Genomic DNA, 16,487 nt, shown 5'->3' with positions numbered 1-16,487 from the left:
AATTGTCTTCCAACAGAGGAAATGTCCAGCAGGCCATCCCAGCTGATACTGGTTATCTCAACATTTGAGTTATCAAACTCATTACTGCTTCCTTCAAATACCCTTACTTGTACAGGAGAATGATAATTAATTAATTTATTTTTTTGAGAATGATAATTAGATAGTGATTTTTAAATGACCAGAAAAATCTCTCCAAGATGACACTGATCCTCTAACATTTCTTGAACATTATGATTAAAATTAGTAAGAGTCTAACCAACTTATGCTGACTTCCAACTCATACTTAGCTCTCTCTCTTTTTTTTAATTGGGGAATTTTCTAAATGTATGCTTCAAATCTAGATCCCTGCTAGACTAAACCGTGGTCTTTGGGCCACCAGCACTGGTCTCGCGTGGAAGCTTGTCAGGAATTGCTGAATTTCAGACCCCATCCCAGGTCTATTGTATCATCATCTGGATTTTTAACAAGATTTCCAGAATACTTGTAGACACATTAAAATTCAAAAAGAACTGATTTAGTTCTAGAGCAGGGGGAGGCAAACTTTTTCTGAATAGGGCCAAATAACAATTATTTCAGGGTTTGCTGGCCAGACAGCTCTGTTACAATTGCTCAACTGTGGGCACCTGGCTGGCTCAGTGGGTTAAAGTCTCTGCCTTCAACTCAGGTCATGATCCCAGGGTCCTGGGATGGAGCCCCACATTGGGCTCTCTGCTCAGCAGGGCGCCTGCTTCCCTTTCCTCTTTCTCTCTGCCTGCCTCTCAGCCTACTTGTGATCTCTGTCAAACAAATAAATAAATAACATCTTTAAAAAACAAACAAACAATCACTCAACTGTGCTACTGTAGCTGAAAGGCAACCAAAGTCAGTAAGGAAACAAATGGGCATGGTCAAATTTGGCCCAAGGGCTGTAGTGTGGATCCCTGCTCTAAGGTGTTGTTTTGGATTAGCAGTTATAGTTTAAAAAGAAATGCATAAGTGTAACAAACTTTTACTTTTAAGAACTTGGGTTTTTGGTGAACCCACATTGGCTTCCAAATATCACAGCATGTTCCTTTGTAACTGCTTATACCACACTACTTAATTACCCTTTCTTCAATTTTTCTCCAGACTGAAAACAAAATGACCAGTTAATAGTGTGTAAAATCTACTTTCTTCCCCTTTTTGATATTTGCAGTGACATTTGCACATGCCCAGCTGCTGATTCTACTCCTTTTCTTTATGATTTGTCAAAGATAGCAATTCAGCAATCGCAAATGTTAGTGTTCTCAGGACGCTATGAAGTAATTTGTCTGGGTCAGAAGACAGAGTCTGCTAATCTTGGGCCTACTTTCCTTTTGCCAATATTTACTTTACCGTTCCTAATCTGAAGATGATTCTCTTTGCCAAAGATGATGGAAGCAAAGGGAAGGGCCAGGGAGTGGGGAGTGTGTGTGTGTGTGTGTGTGTGTGTGTATGTGTGAGTGTGTGTGTGTGAATGAACAGCAGGATGCTGGTAGTGGGCAGAATGTGTGGAGTTTCGAGTCCTGACATCCAGAGCTATAGAAGAAAAAGGATAAACACAAGAACACAAAAGGGAAATAACATGTACATTGCTAATTAGAATATGGTGATATATGTAAAGGCTGAAAAAACAGTGTTCAAACTCACGATTTTTCTTTTTACCCATGAAGTGAAAAAGTAAATCTTCTTTTCTGACCATGTAAACTCGTGGATCTGTATTAAAACTATTAACTTTGCTTTTTCTATCTAGATTAAGGACAATCTGAAGTTCAACTAAAGCCTAAAGTGAGATGGATGTGGAAATTTTCTGTATTTTTCAAGTGTCTTTCACATAAATGTCTTCTAAGTTTACAGATTTAACATGCAATAAGTAATTTTCCAAAGGAGCCTCTTCAAAATGCTTTTCTGGGGGCACCTGGGTGGATCTGTGGGTTAAGCCTCTGCCTTTGGCTCAGGTCATGATCTCAGGGTCCTGGGATCGAGTCCTACATCGGGCTCTCTGCCGAGTGGAAAGCCTGCTTCCCCCTCTCTTTCTTCTCCTCTCCGCCTACTTGTGATCTCTCTCTGTCAAATCCATAAAAAATATTTTTAAAAAATGCTTTTTGTAGAGTATATATTGGACCAAAGAGGCAGCAAAAGGAAACTAAGTCAAAATTGCTTTTTGATGACACGAGCTTTCAAGGCTGAGCAAGGATTTGTCAAGGTTCAATTTGGCCTGCAAGGCCTCCACTGTGGTCACATGGCTGCAGTCTGGTGTGTCGTGGTGGTTTTCTTTTCCTGGGGAATACACATAACATCCTATGAAAGATCATTAGCAGCAGAGCAAATATTATACAGAAGAAGCACAACTCTTAAAATGCCAAGAGGATGGTCCCACATTATGCAATGGTCAGCCAAAGTCTCTGAATCTTATACACAGGAGCTGGTAGTTTTAGTGATACCAAATACGGACTTCATAACAATAGTCAACATTTATTAATGGACACTATGTACCAGGAACTGTGCTATGTGCTTCACAAACATTATTTAATTTTAAATTCCAATAATAAATTGATTATCCCAATTTTATAGGTGAGAAAAGAGAAGCTTATAGAGACTATGGCTAGGCTGTAGGAAGTACCAGGAGGCAGAACTCCAGCCAAAGAAATAAAAATAAAGGCTGAGAGGTCAAGAGATGGTCCAAAGGGATGAAAAGTTGTTAGAAAGGAAGGAAAAAAAAAAAAAAAGAGCAAAGAAGGAAGTAGGAGATGTAAAAAGGTATTCAGGAAATGGATTGTAGGAAACCAACATAGGATCAGAGATTATAAATACAATCTGCCAGTGGTATAGGAGTATATGAAAAGAATGCACTAAGGAATTCTCTCTAGGCCATGAAAATAACACTGAATATTTACTACCCATTGGCTTAAAAGATTCAATGTGTATCTGTCATTTTGCTCATTGATGCCTCTTATAGAACGGGATACTTGCCACATACTAGACACTTGACTAGATATTTAACATTTTTTTGCTGAACAAATGAATGAATGTGTTTCCACAAATGTTTCTTTCAGGGAAGAGCACATCCTTTAGATGAGAAACACACACCTTCTCAAATGCTTTAAAACCCTATGTTTGTCATCATAATGAGACTAGCTGACATTTATTGAATTCCTACTCTGTATGTGTCAGGAACTGTTCTATACTCTTCATGTGTACTAACTATTCAACCCTCACTACAATCCTCTGAGAATGGTGCCACTATGATTCCCACTATATAGAGGAGAAAACAGAGATATACGGACAGAAGAATTATACAAAATTCCCAAGCAATAAATGGCAGAGTGGGAGGCAAGCAATGTATCTGGCTCCAGAATCCATGGTCTCTACCACCATGTGTTTATACAGTGGTTAGGAGTTCTTGGAGAAGTTAGAGATATCTGAGAATTCTAGCTAAAAGGAATCTTGAGGGGTGCCTGGGTGGCTCAGTGGATTAAGCCTCTGCCTTTGGCTCAAGTCATGATCTTGGGGTCCTGGGATCCAGCCCTACGTCGGGCTCCCTGCTCAGTGGGGAGCTTGCTTCCCCCCCTCTCTCTGCCTGCCTCTTTGCCTACTCATGATCTCTCTCTCTGTCAAATAAATAAATAAAATCTTTTTAAAAAATAAATAAATAGATAAAAATAAAAGGAATTTCGAGAATCATTTGCTGTCTCACTTTACAGATTGCAAAATTGAGGCCTAAGAGTGTCTCTCACCCACAGCCCAGAGTTAGTGGAAACAAGAAGCAGAGGACAGTAAGTGCTTCAAATTCCCTGCCCACTTCTTTATTTCTGATACCTCACTGTCTTCTATAAGCCAGCTAGGTGAGTAGAGAAAGACTTACTTACAGAAGACCTGAAAACTATTCCTCAGCACTATTTACATGTCTAAAGCAAAAAGGACATAGAGAATAAAATTAGACCAGGTGCTGCCTTCCTCCCATCCCGAAAAGGCTCATGAATTTCCAGCAAGGGTATGGGAGAACATTTGTGCAAAATTTTGTGAAAGCAAGGTAGAGACGTGGAGGATAAAAAAGAAGGGATGATAAGAGGGTCAGGGAAGAGAGAGAAGGGAGGCAATGAAAAGTGATTTGTGGAGATCTAGGGAAGGGCCTTTAATGAAGGCCTCTGGATGTTAAAGTAAATATATGGAATAATTATTAATTGATTTTCTTTTAAATAAGACATTTGAAAGAACAGTGTAATCAAAACTAGAGTTCAGAGTTATGACAGACCTTGACCATAAACAAACAACAAACAAACAAACAAGAAAAACCATACTGTGTCTAGACATGTGAAATGAATGGGTTTGGCAGAGCCCATCCATTCCTTTTGGATGCATCTAAGTGACAGCACACACTGCTGTTAGATCTGGCTGTGACGATCAATACTGAGTGCAAAAATGGACAGAATGAATGGAGACAGCTGCACTCTACTTGCCTTGTCTCATATATCAATGGCCTGATTTATTCTGGTTTTTATCATATCCTTAGCTAAAGCCATTCCTGCAGCTTAGAAAACTGGTCCTGAGCTTTGTGATTCAGAGAGGCTTCAGCTGAGAGAAGAGGGGAACTGACCAATGGTCCTCACGTGAGCATCCCTAGTCCACAAGCCCTCTCAACCTTACCAAAACAGAGGCAGTAGGATTCTGATGTTCAGGCCGACTTTAAGAAGTCGCCTTTCCTGACTCACCCCATTACCATCAACATGTACTTTGAATAGGTTTCTCCTTAATAACATGTTTATTTTTATTAGATATCAGTGCGCAGGAAAGGAAAAACATACAATGTGATATTGAGGTCTGAACTGGATGGATCTTAGACCCTGAACCTCTCTAAGCCAGTGCTCCCCAAGGCCTGGAAGAATTCCTAGAGGCAGAAGGAAAAACAGTGATGAGATGAGGAAGAACATTAATTTATCAGCTTATTACAATTGGTAAACATACTTTGTCATTTTATGATCATGTGCTTTTTCTGGTATAAAAAGTTTAATAATTGTGGAGGTTCTTCAGAAAATTAAAAATAGTGCTATCCTATAAGCCAGCAACTGCACTACTATATATTTACCACAAAGATACAGATACAGTAAAAAGAAGAGCCATATGCACTCCAATGTTCACAGCAGCAATGTCCACAATAGGCAAACTGTGGAAAGAGTCAAGATGCCCTTCAACAGATGAATGGATAAAGAAGATGTGGTCCATATATACAATGGAATATTACTCAGCCATCAGGGAAGGATGAATACTCAACTTTTGCATCAGCATGGATGGGACTGGAGGACATTTATGGTAAGTGACATAATTCAAGCAGGGAAAGTCACATTTGTGTAACATAAGGAAAGTCACAAGTTACATTTGTGTAACATAAGGCATAGCATGGAGGACATTAGAAGGAAGGGGAAAATGAGGGGGGTGGTGAATCAGAGGGGGATAAGAACCATGAGAGACTATGTACTCTAGGAAACAAGCTGAGGGTTTTAGACGAGAGGGGGTTGGGACGGGTGAGCCTGGTGATGGGTATTAAGGAGGGCACATATTGCGTGGAGCACTGGGTGTTAAGTGCAAACAGTGAATAATGGAACACTAGATCAAAAAACTAATGATGCACTGTATGGTGACTAACATAATAACAAAAACATTTAATATTTAATAAAAGTAAACCACTTCTTTTATAATCAAGTTTCACCTCTAGACTCAGAAAAACGCAAAAGAGCTAGCTTAAAATTTTTTTTAGTGCTTAGACTTTGGTCCTCCAAATTCCCAGGGTGAATTACTAAAAAGAGTCCTCATTTTTAGTTATATAATTATATACAGCTAATTCCTCGTAATGTTTCAGTGAAGACCCATTCCTATACAATTACTTCTGGATCAGCACTGTTGGGTGTTGGCACTAAAGAGTTATTAAGGAGGAGGAGCGCCTGGCTGGCTCAGTCCATAGAGCACAAAACTCTTGATCTTGAGGTAAGTTCAAGCCCCACATTTGTAGAGATTACTTAAAAAATTAAAATCTTAAAAAAAGTTTTTAAGAAGAATAGCCAATGTTTCCATTCAGAAATGACTGTAAGGATATTTGTATCAGATATTTATTTTTAAATGTTGTCTGCTAACCACTCCTATATCTTTGGAACTAAAAAGTGCCAGAGAACAAGAAATGATCATCTGGTCAATTACACCAAGGAACTTAAGAGTCTTTAAGAAAATTGAAAATCTATGTCAACATAATTTTTCTAGTTCCCCAGTAGAGGGCAACTTCTACACACTTTGACAGTTTAAAAAAAAAAAATCTATGCATACCACATCAATAAGAACCACTGTTCTGTTTAAAATAAAACAATACACTTATGTCTATGAATGGATTTTCACTAACAGGTAGCTATAAAATGTCATGAAATTTTAAATATGTAATTAGGAATTGAGTACATTTAATGTGTAATTAGCATTTTATGATTAATATGTGTTATTGCAGAAACTTTAAAGTAGCAACCATTTAGGTCACTATGGTAGAACTATCAGTATCTGAAATATACAAGGCAAATGATGAGAGTAGTGTTCTTTAGTAAACATTTTGATTGAATTTCATTATGACTGAGTTCCAAATACAGCTAATGTGAATACATAAAGTCTTTAATAAGACAAATACATACAAAAAGGCCATAACGCAAACATCTCAGGATACAACTGAATGTCATTGTTATTACAGACTTTGAAATAATACTTACTAGTGTTCATGTTTTAAATGACATCAGATATAAGAATGAAACTGCACATATTTACTTAAATATATGTAAATAGAGTAAAATTCTACTATAATATATGCCATTACTATATAATTTGGACATAATGTGATATGTTCTTATTCATTCATTCAACACTTATTTACTGAGCATTATGTGCCAGATACTATCCTAGAGATCAAGGATACAGTGTGACAAACTGACAAAATTCTCTGCCTTCTTAAAGCTTATACTTCCCATAATAAAAAGTAATCTGTCATAGGGCCTTCTGAAAAGATAAATCTAAAAGACAGATGCTGTGTCCTGCAATGTTAGTTTCTTTTTTTCCCTAAAAAAAGGCTTTGTTTTTATTACAGATAGATATTACTTGAAAAAATGAAATAGCTCATAATCTTGGTACTCAAAAGAACTCTAATTGACCTTAAGTAATGTAAAACATGAATTTGATTGGAAAAATCTTATTTGTATAGACAAATAATGAAAAGTGAAATATCCTAGTACTTCACTCTCTGCCAGAAATGTTAAGTTTCTTGTGACTCCCTCCAGAAAATAAAATAATATACCAGTATCCATCCATCCCTTTACCCACTCACACATCCATCTAAACCTTTCTAAATTATTCAAATGTGCTCTTAAGAAAATTGTACTATATGTAGTACTTTGCACATAGATTTATTTTTCTCACTTCATGGTCCTTGAATATATAACTGTACCTCATTCTTTTATTTGACTCATTTTTTAATGTGTCAGTATTTTATAACATTACATCTCTAAACACCTCAAACTTCTAATTTTAAAAGAAATTATACAGTTTTGTCTGAAATTGATTAAGAGCTATGGTATGTAGTGTTAATTAGTGTATGAAGACTGGGAATTCATGGACTTCAAAAAGAAGCCTGGAAAAATGACCTTTGATTTATTATGGAGAAGCAAATAAAAATAAATAAATAAAAGGAATCAGCAGCTGTTCTGGATTAAAAAAAAAACTTACCAATACCTCCATTAGGTCACATGTAATGGAACAATCTTTTAAAGAGTATCTCTGGTTGTGAACTAGAAATATAAATTTTTATAATACTTCTGTTTTATAATACTTCTGTTATAAAAATCAATATTTTTTATTTCCACTTAAAATCTTTAACTAAATAGCTAAGAATGACCATATCTTATTCTATTTATAATACTGCTTAATCCTGATACTTATTCCAGTATCATATTTGATGTTAAAATGTGATCAGAATTTTTAAATTTTCAAAAATATTATGCAAAATAAAATACAAAGCACTAGGTGGTGCTGTGGGACCTTCCAGATAAACCAATGCTGTAAAGTTCTCTAGATAAATTAGTTGTATGGCTGATTCTATATATTTAAATGTACATTAAATATTGTTTCTAGATAAACCAATGCCACGTAAGTAATAAGCATTAACATAATGCAAAAACCAAGTTGTGACAGATGACCTCAGGAACACATGACCCTTTTCATAATTATATACCTCAACTCCCATGTTAAAGTACTAAAAACGTCCTTATATAATAAATGTCATTTTTGAGGCATGCTTCTCAATTAATTGTTATTTTTCACCTAACTGTAAAGTTATTTTTTTGTAAGTCCAAGAATAAAAAAACCTAACAATTATTTCTTATCAAATAATTTTCTACTAGAAGATTTCTTATGTCACAGAAAAGTAATCTTATTGGTCTCTATTTTTCAATTCTCCCAGCTGTGGCTACTTGTTGTAGCAATGTTAATTCAAATGCTGAAAGCAGCCAGACTGACAAGGGAAGTGTCTGAATCAGGCGATATGTAAAATAATAAGGAGTGGGGACAACCTAGAAAAAGCAAAGAGTGTATGCATTCAAATTCAGATGAAAGACAAAACTAACACGCACACCCAGACACACACACACCACTAGACAGGTCAAAGAAAGCACATCCGTCATCTGTGTTTGCAGCACGGCCTATGGGCCACTCTGCTGTGACCTCTGACTAAGCCCCAACCTGTCCCCAGCCACTTACCTGTGAGTGCACATCTTAAAAGAAAAGTAGAGAATTTCAGTTCAAATGAAGGAATGTAAACAGTGTTTTAGTTGTTATTCTGGAATGCTTTCTTAATCACATATGTATGTTCCTCTTTAAAACAAGTTCCTAATGATTCAGGAAATAAACTATAGTAGTCAAGACCATCAATTCTCCTGTTGGGCTGTTTCAAAGAAAAGCATAGATTTCGCAGCCTTTTTAACCAGCATGGCTTTTCCTCTCCCCACTTTTATGATCGTGGGGGGACAAAAATGAAGTATTTAATATCGCATGGGTAGAAATATGTGATTAGACTAAACTAAAAAAGGGCAGAATTATTTTCACTAGTAGTGATGGTGGAGCTTACATTGTAGGTACAAGATGTGATTAAAAGGAATGACAATGAATTTTTGACACATACAACAAAACTCATCTAAAGGAATGTTGTTCTTCAAGAAGCCAAACTCATTTTTAAATGACGCATTGTTGCAAACATTTTAGTTGCCTTTAGAATAGAGCTCGTGGGCCACGTAAGAAAATAAATAGAATCATGTCACTTCTGAACTGGAAAGGACCACAGAGATGAAGAAACTTCTTGTGACTTTAGCCACACCTCACAAATCAGTTCTTCTTGAAAGATAATAAACACGGTGAACCTGCAGTCTCGAGGCGAGGCTATGTCACAGAAAGCTAAGTGATCTGATGTTTCCGGGAAGCCATGAGGGACCACAATTTACTTGGAATAGGGAATAAGCTTTTCACCAGTAACTGAGGCAAAAATATCACATTTCAGAGATTTCAAATACTGTCTAAACAACCACAAGAGTCTCCACTAAACACTAAAAATCATTTGGAATTTTTTGAGAATGTAATGGGTTCAAAAAGATACATGGAGGAAGCAGCTGAAAAGCAGAAACAGATTGGAGCCACACTGCCTGAATCCTTTCAGCTCACTTTTTCGACTCCCTGAGAGGCCGTCTCAGAAAAGAGTCTTCTGACCTATGAAGCATCTCCTTTTTCCCCCTGCAGGCCTTCTTCTAGAGCAGCAGTTCCTCCAGTGTGGTTCAGGGACCCAGGGGTCCCTAATGTGGGAGGTTGGTGAGATAAAAAACCACTTCTGTGGGGGCGCCTGAGTGGCTCAGTGGGTTAAAGCCTCTGCCTTCGGCTTGGGTCATGATCCCGGGGTCGTGGGATCGAGCCCCGCATCAGCCTCTCCACTCAGCGGGGAGCCTGCTTCCCCCTCTCTCTCTGCCTGCCTCTCTGCCTACTTGTGATCTCTGTCTGTCAAATAAATAAACAAAAATAAAAAAAAATAATAAAAAAACACTTCCGTGATCATACTAAGACATCATTTACCTTTACCTTTTTCGCCCTCATTCTCTCACAATTGTACAGAGAGGTTTTCCAGAGGCTACATGCTATACTGGAAGATTTGGTTCAGAAACGGGCAACTCCAGCTGTCTTATATTAAGCCAGACATTAAGAGATTTGCAAGATGGGAAACAATGATACTCTTCTCACTAGTTTTTATTTTTGTTTTGGAAAATACAGGGTTGTTTTCATAAAAATATGTAAGTTTTACAAATCATATTACATCAGGTTTATTGTTTTTAAATAAATGAAAATTTCCTAGCCTTAATTTCAAATATGATACATACAGATAGATATAACCAATGTAAATAAAACTTCTCTGTGATCCTCAACAAATTTTAAGAATGTAAAGAGGCCCCAAAAGTTTGAGAACAACTGTTCTTCAGGTCAGCTCTGACTTCTTCATTTCAGTCAATTCTGTCAGTATGCCCTCCTCTAAATACTTTCTTGAACCTAACACTTCTACCAGAATGAGATTTTTATTAGAAGCAGGCAAGGTAGAGTGTTTTGGAGTAGGAAGTATTTCCTTGGGCAAGGTGGTCCTGACTAGCTTGATGCAGAGGGGTAAATAGTGGCCTGAGAGTTATGGGCCAGATGACATGACCCAGGGAGGAGAGGGGATTCAGGAGTCAGGAGGGTGTAATGATAAATACTTTGATTTCAAAATTTAGCCTGAAGGACCAAGCCAGGGATATCATTTTTCCCTACCTTCTCCTACCTTTTACACTTTGGGAGACTCCAACCCAGTCTCCAAACTGAAATGCAGTCCTTCACTTCTTTCCCACTAGTCTTGAAAGACCAATTATGACCTGCAACACCCTGTATGATCTCTTCCTGCCTACCTCTCCATCTCTGTCCTTGCTCTCCAGCTGGCTCTCCAAGCTCTGGACACCAGCCCTAGGTCCATTTCCTTGCCTGGTTATTCTCCCTTCTACCTGCAGACTTTGGTAACCTTCAGTCATCAAGGAAGCTTTCCTGCCATTATCAATTTCTTCTGAACATGAACTCTCCTGGTATCGTAGGCCTCCTCCGTAGTACATAACCACAGCTGCAATTTTACACTTATTGGTATGATTTTTTATTTAATGCCTGTGTCTCCTCTACTAGGCCGTAAGTTTTATGAGGGTAGGGATCATGCTTATTTTCACCTACCTTGTATTCCCTGTACCTAGTAAAATGTCTAGGACATAGTAGGGGCTCTATTAATATTTTTGAATAAAGGAATAAATGACTTCTTGTTTCAAGGACTGATTAATAATTATAACTATAATAGGTGACATTTATTGAATACACCTGCCAGACACTGTTAACAGTATGTACTTTGCAAGTGCTTTGTAATTTTGAAAACAAGCCAATGGATAGGTGCAATCATTTTCCCCACTTATGGTTGAAGAAACCAAGTTACACAGAAGTTGGTTAATTTGCCCAAAGTCAAAAAGTAATTTTTGAGGTCAGGATTTGAACTCAAGCATGTTGATTCTAGAGCCTGTAACACTGTACTGTAGTTTGTGGGCCTAATCTCCATTAATAAGGTGGGAATTAAAAAAAAAATCATGGATCAGAGAAATCAACAACTGACTTAACAAACTTTAAGAATTGAACTTTTGCAAACTGATGAGTGATTCTAATGGGGGAACTGTAGAATACGTTCTCAAATTAAGATACTGCAAAAAACAAGAGTCATTTTCATGTTAGAGCTTTAGAATATTTCTATGTTTCACTGGTTAAAGAAAGAAAAGATTATTATGCATTCTGTTTTCTGAGAGTGTAAGGGTAGTCCAAAAATAATGACAAAACTGATGTTCTCTTCCAGCACATGTTAGAATTTGGAAAAAAATTCTTTGGTCTTTTCAGAAATTATATTTTTAAAAACAGAAGTGTATCAATATAAAGCAATGAGCCTAAACTTTCAGAATTAAATAGATAAACGTCCCTCTCCCCAATTCGATTTAATTTGACTTAAAATTTTTAGCTGTGTTTATATCTTAACTAACACAGGTTTTACTTATATTAACGTGGTCATTTGAAATTACAAATGGCTATCTCATGACTCTTTAAGCGCAAACCATAATTGCAATTCAAATCTATTTTTTTTTGTTGTTATCCCACCATCCTTAACAACATATATTACTATAGGAAAAACAAAGTGAAAATCTAGGAATCCTGCAAATTCTGAAAATTTATTGTCTAAAACACAGAACTGCTTTTACGTTTAAGTTCAATTTTATATTATTAGAATCTTTGTAGTTTCATTCAACAAATAATTATTAGATACTTACTCTGTGTCAGGCATATCCGAGGGATTGGGGAAGTCATGATGAAGGTGGCCTGACCTCCACTTTAAAAGATTTTATAGTCCAGTTGTGGCAAAGTAAAAAGGCAAAGGCCATATAATGGGGCAAGGAATGGCTGCTTACCTCATCTCACTGAACAAGGGGTTCCAAAAGAGGTGACAGCTAAACTAAGACCAGAATGATGAGGAGAAATGGCCAAGAGATGGGCGAGGTGAAAGGTACCTAGGAATGGTCTCCAAGAGGGGAAGAGTGTGTACAAAGACGTAAAGATAAGACAGTGTTCTCATGGTGTTTAGAGGAAAAGAAAGATAGCAGGTAGTGACAGAACATAACAAATGCCACTCCCACAACAAGAATGTCACAAATTCCTCATGAAAAGATAACTAGTTATCCTGCCAGCCTGGTCATTTTCTGGTAAATCAAAGAATCCTAAAGGACAATTAGATTAAGGAATACCTTGAAGAGCCTGGGGGGCTCAGCCAGTTGGGCAACTGATTCTTGGTTTCAGCTCAGGTCATGATGTTGGGATCCTGGGATTAAGCCCCACATCAGGATATCCCTTCTCACTAGGGAGTCTGCTTGAGATTCTCTCTCTCTCTCCGTCTGTCCCTCCCCCTGCTCATGTACTTTCTCTCTCTCTAAAATAAATAAATAAATCTTGAAAAAAAAAAAAAAGATTAAGGAATACCTCAAAGGGTGCCATTTGGAATTCAACTTTCCTAAGCCCTAAACTTTTTTTTGTTTTAAATTATTACCAAAATTTCAACAAAAGCAAATATGACCTGTGCTACTAAGTGGACAGATGATTGATTGGATAGGGTAATAAAGTTAGGATCTTCAGATTGTCCAAATCTTCTACTGCTGGCAAATGCTTTGTTCTCTAAAGAATGTTTATTACTAGGATAAACCCACTCCTTCTGGAGTTCTTCTTATTTAGCAAGGAGTTATTTCTATTCAGAAATAGAAAAAGCCAAAGACCTAAAACCCTTCACTGCATGGTAACCTATGTGACTAGTGCACTGGTGCCGTCTGCTGGGCCCCAAGTCATCAATTATGTATAAAAATGTACAGCTACAGCAGTAGCCAGTGTCGTGGGCCTGTCAGGGATTTCTTAAGAGAAACAAAAACATTTGATTGTGTCTTCTTTTAGAAAACACAGCTAGGTGACAAGAGGAAGATCTTTGAAAGGAAATGTGAATCATCCTCCAAACATAAATTAACTTCTTGTAATAAGTAAAAAATGAATGTTAAAAAAGTGCTTGAAATGAAACCAGAAATATAACTAGAGCAGAAGCCTCAAAAAATAGATATAAGAAAGCAAAGCCACATACTTTACAACACAAATCTATTCCTTATATATTTTAGAAAAATAACTAATGGGGGTCACTAGGCTCCAACCTCTCTGAACCAAATTCAGTGGATTCAGTGTTTACAACTAGGAGTACTCAGGTTATTTGAAATAAAATGTCTTGTAATCCCCAAACCTGGCTGGCTTCTGAGGTGTGACTTCTCATTCTAAATGAATGAAGCATGTTTATAGACTGACCAGGGAGTACTAGGACTATGAAGATTACCACGGAGAAAATGCAATCTAAGGTATCTTATGGAATTTTCCCTATTATACCAAACACAACAAAAGCTTTCACTGGGATTTCAATAAATTTAGTTCTACACACTGCTGCAGAAATTTAGTTATTCTCCCTTTCTCTAGTGAATAGCTGGGGTAGCAGCTGGTGTGTTTTGTATTTAAAATGTGAAAAGAGAACTCTCATTCTCTCTCAGTACCTACATAAATGTGCTCGAGAAAATTTGGAAAAATGATTTACTTTAAGTCAAATGACTTTATTTCCTTTACTGTAAGGTGTTTGAGATGTTTTAAACATCTAAGAGTAAGAGCCATGCTTTCAAAAAGCATATAGATTTCTTCTGGAGGGGACTACAATGCATAAAAACATATCCTTTAAATTTATGTAAATTTTAACACACATGCTTGAATGTATATCCTCATTCTTCAACATTTTCTGGGTAGAATTTTTAATGCCTAATCTCTACAGAATAATTTAGCTGACATGTAAATACTGTGAGGTAACCAAAGATACCATAATTTTGTATTACTTTAAAGAGTGCAATGGTCTCATTTTTGTCATTCCCATACAGGTTAGATCACATGTCATATTATTAAGCCAAATTCTGTAAAATTGAAAGTGTATTTAAAAATCAGCACGAAGACGTTAGGGAATGACTGAAACAGATGAGAACCAAATCAATTTTCTTATTCCTTAGATTTAAAATGGGAATAATTTGTTGATCATTCATAAAAACTCTAATTTAGCAAAACAGACTCTAATGAATGCTGAAATACTTGATTTTCTTAGCTCTTGTTTTTTATACAATTGCTTTCTGTCAGTTTGAATGTGAAAAATTTCAACACCTTTAAAGATTTGCAATTCACATGACCTGTGATACATGACACAACACATCAAATTAACTACTTGTTACCAATGCAGTCCATTAAACAAGAAAAAGCCTCAGTTGCACAACTACTATGGTTTAATGTATTGACTTCCATATTTTTAGTTCCAAATACAGTTAATTGAACATTTTGCAAATTCAGTGAGAAATTCAACTATTTAAAAATACCTTTCACTATGAATTTTTAAATATTTTACTACACACATGATATGTGAAGAAAATCTTCAGTTACCTATCTGCTATGTGACAGGTGCTTTACATAAATTATCTCATTTAATCCTCAGAAATATATTATTGACTATTGCTCTGAGAAAGTATATAACTTGTCCAGGGTTCCAAAGGCTACTTACTGAGAGCTCCTCATGTTACTCTACCACTCAGTAGCATTTGACTTCCTCTTTCTTGAAACACTTTGTTCCTTTGGCTTCTGGAATACTACAAACTCCTCTTTACCTTCTCCAAGATCTTCTTCCTTCAATTCAGGTCTCTTATAAGACCTTTCCTGACCACCCTCCACACAACACCCCCCCCCCCACACACACACACACTACACCTATCTACCCTTCCCTACCACTTTCTATTCCTTTATCTTGCTTTATTTTTGTTCATAAAACCCATCACCACTTGACATTACATTTAGTTATTTGCTTGTTGTCTATTTCCCCTGCTATTCACCCATCCCCACTGCCCAACTAAGCTCCCCAAGGTCGAGATCCATAAGATTGGGATCTTGTTTGTCTCTACCATCCCCCATCTTCTCAGTTACCACAACAGTGCCTGGTACAAAGTAAGCCCCAATAAATGTGTTGAATAAATGAATGGCTCAAAGTTGTGGAGCTACAATTTGAATCCAGGTATTTTCAACTCTAAGTTGATGCTAATTTTACCACATCTGTTATATTTTAATTTCAAATATAGCACACCTTTATTAAAAGTTTCTTAAGAGTAAATTCACATTCTTTATAAGGAATTCTAGAGCCCTGTACCTTTCTGCACCACCCAAAGCCCGTAACTGAAGAGAGCTGCTTTACTGAAAGAAAGGGAGTATAGGATCACATAATCCAAGAAGAAAGAAAAAATGAGCTAATATTTATTATGCACTCACTTTGTTCTGAATTATATATGTATAGTGCATATGTATGCACATATCTATATTTGAATGTGTTTATTTCTGTATGTATATAACTCATTTACATTTAATCCCCATGGCAATAATATAAAGCAGGTAATATTTATCTTTTATTTTTAGATGTAGACACAGAGGCTCACAGAGTTATTCACAGTCACCCATAGTCACCCAAGAGGGTCCCAATAATCTTTGTGTGTGGGGACATATGCCTATGGTAAAATCTTTATTTCTCAATCTTTTTTGCCTACCTGAAATATTTTTGAAGCAGAATACTGAGAAAACAGAAACAATTGCACAGCATTTAATATTCCAGAATGCTTCTTTTCATTCCGAAAAGCCTCAAGCAACTGGCAAAGAAGGTAAAACAGATAAAATGAGGACTTCTCTCTGGGGCAGGAACCACTCATTTACCTTCTAGCTTAAAGCAGTAACTGTGCTCTACCATAGGT

General features: G+C 36.7%; 1 protein-coding gene and 1 long non-coding RNA gene across 8 annotated transcripts in view; one reads left to right on the top strand and one right to left on the bottom strand.

The window, feature by feature from the left end:
- The window catches only part of SLC10A7 (solute carrier family 10 member 7), a 251,975-nt gene that overhangs the window by 82,717 nt on the left and 152,771 nt on the right, over nt 1-16,487 (bottom strand). The window lies entirely within an intron of this gene.
- Nucleotides 1-16,487, top strand: part of LOC309863439 — a 92,092-nt gene that overhangs the window by 48,716 nt on the left and 26,889 nt on the right. The window contains exons 7-11 of one of the 2 annotated variants that reach the window (XR_014311047.1): nt 3,702-3,773; nt 4,511-4,607; nt 4,773-4,952; nt 5,157-5,307; nt 5,855-5,979. This is a non-coding gene — a long non-coding RNA (uncharacterized lncRNA). The remainder of the gene's footprint in view (nt 1-3,701; nt 3,774-4,510; nt 4,608-4,772; nt 4,953-5,156; nt 5,308-5,854; nt 5,980-16,487) is intronic. The other variant, XR_014311046.1, reaches the window with a different exon arrangement.

Source organism: Mustela nivalis (assembly GCF_964662115.1).
Source record: "Mustela nivalis genome assembly, chromosome: 4".
NCBI classification, from domain to species: Eukaryota; Metazoa; Chordata; class Mammalia; order Carnivora; family Mustelidae; genus Mustela; species Mustela nivalis.
This window is presented reverse-complemented; position numbering and strand designations above follow the sequence as displayed.